Below are 7,682 nucleotides of genomic sequence, written 5' to 3'. Positions count from 1 at the left end.
TTATAATACTTAGTAGAAATTAAGTTACAATTCTCGTGGATTCGATACTCTTACTTTAATACTGTATTACAAAACTTGACACTACTTGTGATATAAATCACGTAGCATAAAATGCGTGGCAATGAGGCCACGTGTGCTTTCATTCTATGGTTGCTATCCATCCTATTCTACTATAGAAGCTCGCACATTGTGTCATTCCAAAAGTAATGCAAGTTTAGATTCTCAAGTTATAACTTTACTATCCTTACTATTTTTATCACGTAGTCTCCCAAAGTCGACTCCCTTTTTATATTGGAGGCTCGCATCTAAAGCACCTCCTATACTCATATACTTATTACTTCAACTGACTTGACAATTGGAGTGCGCATAGCCAATTCTACCACCATCTAAGAAAGCTACGTGTGGCTAACGGTTTGTCCAAGTATGCAGAAACCATGCTTATGTGGATGTGGGAGGTTTTAGGATTTGTTGACTACGTTGAATGTACAAAAATCGATGTCAATAGATTGACGTCGTTTGTGAAATTCCGCGGAGCCTCTTTAGACGAGGCGTCGAGGCGTAACACATCTATCAATGAAGAATTTTTGTTGGATAAAATCTCATCATACTAAAAATTCTCCTAGAATCTTTAATTTTTTTTTCTTTACAAGTATAATAGATAACTTTTATGTCTAGTATATATTAAAAAATATAGAATAATGTCAACATCTTTAATTATAACATAACCCAATTTATATAACTTAATTAATGGGAAAGAGCAATTAATAATCATGTTCTAGAGCTTAATCATCAATTAAATACTGTCAGTTGATGATTCATCTAACCATTTGGGTTTTGCTATTGGCTGTTCGTCCAGGGTCCATGTGACCTCGACGAATAGCAAAATCCCATTTATTATAAGAATAAGGTTGCACATACAGGTGCAGCCCTTACAGGGATCTTACAAGTCTCTCACTATGCAGAGGCGAGACAAACCATGTATTAAAAAATATATAATAATATATATTGTGGGGCCCAACCCCATGAGTCTTGCCTATTCGCAGGCCCCTGTACTTGCAACTCGGTCCTTATTATAATGTGATGCACTTTTCTTCTTCTTCTTTTTTCCTCGTCCGCCTGTAATTAATTAGCTTCATAGTACGACAATGTTGCAGTTCATTGAATCAACATGAATATTAGTATTTAAACTATTAAATAAAATAAAGAAAGTTATGTAATACATTAAATGTACTTCTAAATGTTCATAATTAATATGAAAATTTCAATAAGGTACAATTTTTGAAGCATAATTCGTAAAAAATTGGCGGGTGGACGTTTCTTGATCCGGAAAAAAATATAAAGAAAATGTGTCGAATTATTCCATCTAACATTTCAAATTGTAACCATGTGTACGATGAATTACTTTTCTGAAAGCTTATGGTCATTGAAAATTATTTATTAAAATTTTGTCTTCGTGCATATAAAAGTTCAGAATTTATTATTATTATTATTATCTTCATCATATTTTGGTAAATTCTAATTGTCATGTCCTAAGCTAAAGGCTTTTAATTTCTTTTGCTACAATTCTCAATAGTTGAAACCAAACAATACTTTAAAATATGATGTATATCACATACTATGCAACACATTATAATTAATTAGGAACATGACATGTTTTAATACTTCATGCTGCGAGAGGTAAACAAATAATTCTTGATACTTATAATTTTCATAACAAGTCGTAATTATTCATGCCTTAATAAATTTTATTATTTACGTAACTAACATAATACGCACAACTAATGATATATAGCAATGAAACATATGAGATAATTGATTCGCGGAGTAACGACTTGGAATATGGCATCGAGCACCACTTTCATTCACTAAATTAACCATTTATACCACAACAATAGCAAATCATCAAAGTTAAATCTGACTTCAAAATCAATTTTGGTTGTTTCAAATCTGAAGTAAAGAAAATCGTCACTCTTTCGTTCTTCCATTATTGGTGGCAGTGGTGGTGGCGATGACTTCTGACTGGATAGTTGCGGTGGTCAATAACCTGGGTGGAGGTGGTGGCAACTTTGTAGTGGTGATTGCGTTCGGCGGCGTAGGTTGTGGCGGCGACGTTGACTTTGGGGCAAGGGGTATTTTGTGGGAATGGGGAAGAAAGGGTTAGGTTTGGGTGGTGGGTTGGTTTTAATCTTTTATTTTTTATTTTATTGTTAAATTATTAATATAATATTATATTTATATATACTCCTTTTACCCTTTGAAATTTATTCAACAGTTGGTCAAATCATTGACTTATAGTCAACTAACGGAGAAATTAACAAAAATCATCCATTTGAACCTCCGGTGCATATTTTTGAAAGGTTTGGTACCGTGAGTGGCACAAACTAAATGTTTGGACAAAGTCTGCTAATAAACGAAATGTTTGGTACCACTGCTGCAATTTTCCCTCATTTATATGATTTAATGATTTTGTCCTGAGAAACACGCGTGCTACAATGGCTGAGACAAAAGTTGCGATCCCTCGAGAGTGTGCTAACTCCAAAACTCCAAAAATCTGTTCTAAGTTCTAATTGCAAGCGAGTTGCATGTTATTGCGTTGTAAAATATGAAAAGAAGTCGAATGTGAGAAGTTACAACTAAGGACCTAAAAACCAATAAAAAATTGGATTTTTCTACTCTGCCGGGGTTTGCTAACAGGTTTTGGAGCCAGATATTGATGTGTCAAAAACTGTTTGGTTGTTTGTTTGTGTATTTTCTAACTGTCCAATCATCAAGTGACACCTGTATCTGGATTCAAACCCTGGACTTAATCCCTGTCACTATAGCACTGCTCTAAAAAATTCCTAAAAACCCAATAAAATAATGATCATTTAAATTATGCCCTTTAATACAGTTTATGTATTATTTTTGTACTTAGTGGTATAAAAAAAAAGGGAAAAATTGAAAAAATTACAAGTACTGAAATATAAAAATATATCTTTAACTTAAAGTCACAATTCAGACTTATATTACATAACATTTTGTAATTATTTTACCGTTCTTTTTTAAAAGTTAATTATTACAAAATTTATTATCTTCGTTTTCCTGTTTAATGAATGAATCTATTGTGTTGGTATGCCAGAATTATCTTATTTATGAAAAATCGAGATCTATATAATCAAGACTCTTCTAAATGTAGAAAATGTGTTAGACGTTTCTTTGATTCAAGATTGACAAATCTAAAAATGATGAGGATTGAAGGTTTGGATTAAACGAATAAACATTATTAATTTCTTTGTCATATAAAAATTTAAAAATTCTATCAAGTACATATATTCAAGGATCATATTTGATGTACAATATCATGAATACGACTAAGAAATTCCTAAGCTTATAAAATAATGGTCAAAACAATTGATTTATTTGAATAAGCTCTTGTTTTATAATCATTATTTGAAAAAAAAAATGTTTTGAATAGTGATTTTTAATAGAATGTGTGTTTAAAAAGTAAAGAAATTTTTTGAATTTACGTGTAAAATATTTTATTGTGTAAATTTTTAGTTAAAATTAGATATGTAGATAAAAAGAGTTTTCAAATAATGATAATCAAACATGACTAAATTTTTTAGTCTCATCCAACAAACAACAAATAGAATTCAGAGTACATATTTGCTATGCAATATCAAATATAACTATCAAAAGCACTTTACAACATAATTCTTGAAAAATAAAAAATGGACAGCTTTTATAATTGGGCCGTGTACCCAAGGAAGGGCCAATGACAAGGAGTGTACCGTGATTTTCAATTAGAAGGGATAAAAAACATGTTAAAGAGACTATATTTAAAAAGTACATTCAATAATTTAAAAAGCATCTATAAATTTAGAGAGTATATTTTTTTAAATATTTCAACAAACTCTTTTATTTTTAACACTTAGAATATGTTTAATTGACTTTATTTTCAAATTTCGATTTGGGGGGGGGGGGGGGGTTGGTTTGAAAAATTTTTTATTTAAAAAGGGGGGGGGGGGGGGGGGGTTCGATTGACAAATTTTTTCATGTAAAATATTTTTGAACTTTTGGCCATCTAACCATATTTTTCTAAAAAATAAGAAAAATATTTTTTTAGGAATGGATGATTTTTATTTTCCAAATAATTCACTCCCTCTTTCTCCCTCTCATCTACTTCCTCTTTCTCATCTACCCACCAATAAAAATATACTAACACAAGTATAATATTTTCTAAATTGAAAACTAATCAACAAAACACTTTTAGCCCTTGTTTGAGCCCCATTTTTTTAATAAAATACATTTTTCAATAGTAATTTGACTCATTTTAACCACATTTTTAAATCAAATAAAATTAGACGTAAATCTAAAAAAATTTCTTATTTTTTAACCACATATTCTCTATCATAACACTATTGCAAAATGCAAATTTTGAAAAAAAAAGTGGGGGAGGGGGGCTCAAACGAGCCCCTAATTACTGATTTTCATACAAATAATTTTTAAGTAATTGAATTACTTATAATTTATTTTCTTTTCATACAAATTTCATGCTTGCAATCAAATGTACCATTAATTTTATTATTCCCAAAAAATATTCATTATTTTTCCTATTTTTTATTTTCACTAGTTACCAAATTATTAATTATTTTCGTTCATTGAAAATTGAATATTTTTTATACATTTAATTATAAAAAGTGAAAGTTAAACTTACACTCTGTTTTCAGATGTTAATTTGAAAAATCTCTTGAAATATAATTTTAAAGGTTGACTTTTAAAAATTAAAAAAAAAATCTTATATTTAAAAAATATTTTGAAGATGCTCGCTTGAAAGAGATTTCATATAAAACCATTGTTTAACCGTGTCCTATAGAATCACACTTAACTTAAAAATAAAAAAAATATAAATATAAAAAATCCTATACCATGTGAAATTTTTTAGCCCTTTACTCTAGAATCCCCACCTTTTTAATTCCATCAAGATCCTTATCCCTCTTCTCGTAAAACAGAAAGAAAAAATATTTAAAGATGGAAAATGATTGTTAAAATTAAGAGAAAGGAAAGATAAAGGGAAAATAATTAGATTTTTTCTTCTCGAAACATAATAGCCTTGATTGAATGCTTACACTATTGTTCTAAAATTGTTCAAGAGTTTCTCAAACGATCTTTTACATTTTTCAATTTGTTCGGCAAGAATGTCATCTTATATTGACCCTATTTGTGATTGCCAATATGTGAGTAATAATGAGTAGATTTTACGATACGAATTATTTTAATTTAATAAACATGCATATGTCCAGACAGTGTTTACTCTTGTTTGTGTGGAATAAGAAAAAATAAACTAAAATAATATGAGATCATTGTTTAATCGCATATGAATTCAAGAATATTGCGAACTTGCGACCATTGTTTTTTGAATAATTATATTCACGCCATAATTTTTTATAACTGTACAACATTTTAATTGTAAAAAATGTTCCTAAATTTTGCTCAATTTCACACTTACATACGCAAATTTAAATAATTTTATCGCATTTTTCTTTAGTCACTAATTTATTACTATAAGTCTATACCTGGTCTCCTATAATAAAATTTGTCTAAATTTTTTGTTAGTAGGAAAACGATAATTCAAGAATGGGACAGTGGAAACCTTCAAAGTTGGGATTCAACCTTTTTTAAAAATGACAACACGTGACTCCCACATTTCCATTGGGAGTATAAGTAAATCATTTTGTACAAATTATACTCGTTAGCAGCATCACCTTGTACGGCCCTCACATTTCACAAAGCATTTTCATCACGATATAAACCCACTCCACTATCTGCTCCATCATTCTATTGAATCCTTTATCCTTAAAAACTCAAATTCACTATGTGAGCAGGTACCGCCACCAATTGTTAGTAATAGCTATCATAACATCAATAAAAGCAATGAGAACTTGAACGCGACGGCGGAGGATGGTGGCTCCACCACCTGTTATGCTTCAGCAGATGACGCCGCGCTGCAGCCTACTGGCGGGAGATGCGAGCGTAAACGAGGTTAGATCTAATTTTAATTTGTTTACGGCTGCTTAATCGTCGTTTCTGGAATAAACATTTTTTAATTGAATAGATTTATGAATTTGAATTCGTATAATATTTGATTTGTATAGATTATATACTACAATTTTAATGATGGCCGATTTTATTTATATAGGTTTTATGAATTGACGTTGGAATCTCCCAAATTTTGAATGATTGATAAGTTGCATAGCTAGTTGACTATCTTTCGCTAAAGATTTTATGTGAATTTGATGGGAAATCATTTTTTAAAATTTTAAATTGGAATATATATACACACACACAAAATGGTCCAGGGGATAGTCACTGGAAAATTATTTGAAGAAGATACTTTTATTGAATAAGATCAAATACTAATTTGAAATACAACATAATTGATAAAAGAAAATTTAGATTTCCAGGAAAATATCTTGAAATAGTTTTTCTCCCGCTAAAAAGTAAAAACTCTTACCTAAATCTTGATGCTTGATCTCCTTATGTACTTCAAGTGACTGATGTTCGGACTTGAAATTTCTTGAAGTGTAATGAAAGAATCTTTGAACAGTGTTGATTGATCTTTGTTGGCCATTTGTTTTCCTTTTCTAATTGTCAGCATCTTCTTTTTGAACTTTTATAAAGTATACTTAGTAAAGTTGATTAAATAGAAATATCCTTTATTAAAGTATCTTTATTAAAGTTTTGTCGATTATTATTGTTTGATGGATGGTAATGCTGACAAGAATAATTTGTTGGGTAACAGACATAATTGATAGAGGACATCTTTTAATTTATGAACCCGATATCTTTGATATTTGTTCAAAAAGTTGGGTTCATTTAGTCACTTTGAATTCTTTTGAGTTTGTTCTTGAGCAGTGAGCTCATCCATGTCTATCCCATAACAATATTCTCCATTGCTTTGAGCATAATTGATTTCTAAGCCTGATTGAAAAGATGAACTATCTAGAATAGATTTAGATTTCTTTGAGGTTGATTATGCTAAGGAAGCAATTTTTTTTTATATAATTGTTAATTCTTCTGTCGTTTTGCACTGATTGAACATGGCTAACAATTTTAATTTTTCTTTAAGAAAGTCAGCTTGTTTATCTTGATCATTTTTTGAAATTTTTGGAACGTCGATGCTTCTCAGTTCTAGAATCCATGAGTTTATAGCCTTTGGACAATAGTTTGTTTCATGGAACTTTGACCACCATTTAATTTTGAATATCTAAATAATCCTTTCGACATTATATTTAGAGGTTTGATCTTTAATAATATTGAAATCTCATCAAAATATACATGAAACCTTCAAATTGAAGGCGAATTAGAACAAAATATTTTCTTGAGGCTTCAAAAATGATTTTGCCTCATGTTTGAAGTATTCGAATCCTTGATAAGACTAGGTAATATTTTCTCATCAAATTCAAAACATTCGAACCATGTTTGAAATCACTTTGAAAAATTTGAATTATTATTTTGAGTAAATAAAATGAACCAAGAATTAGTGATGGTGAAAAAACCCCGTTAAACTTGATATCCACGGGCTTCTTCTCGAATGTGGCGGGAATTACCCTCTTAATCTTGTACTCATGTTGGGTACGGGGCGGGGATTTCGTCCCAGGGCAAGTATGGGTTAACAGGGGTCCCACCTCGCCAATTTGTTC

This window comes from Olea europaea, chromosome 10 (assembly GCF_002742605.1).
Source record: "Olea europaea var. sylvestris chromosome 10, O_europaea_v1, whole genome shotgun sequence".
NCBI classification, from domain to species: Eukaryota; Viridiplantae; Streptophyta; class Magnoliopsida; order Lamiales; family Oleaceae; genus Olea; species Olea europaea.
Note: the sequence above shows the minus strand (reverse complement) of the source record.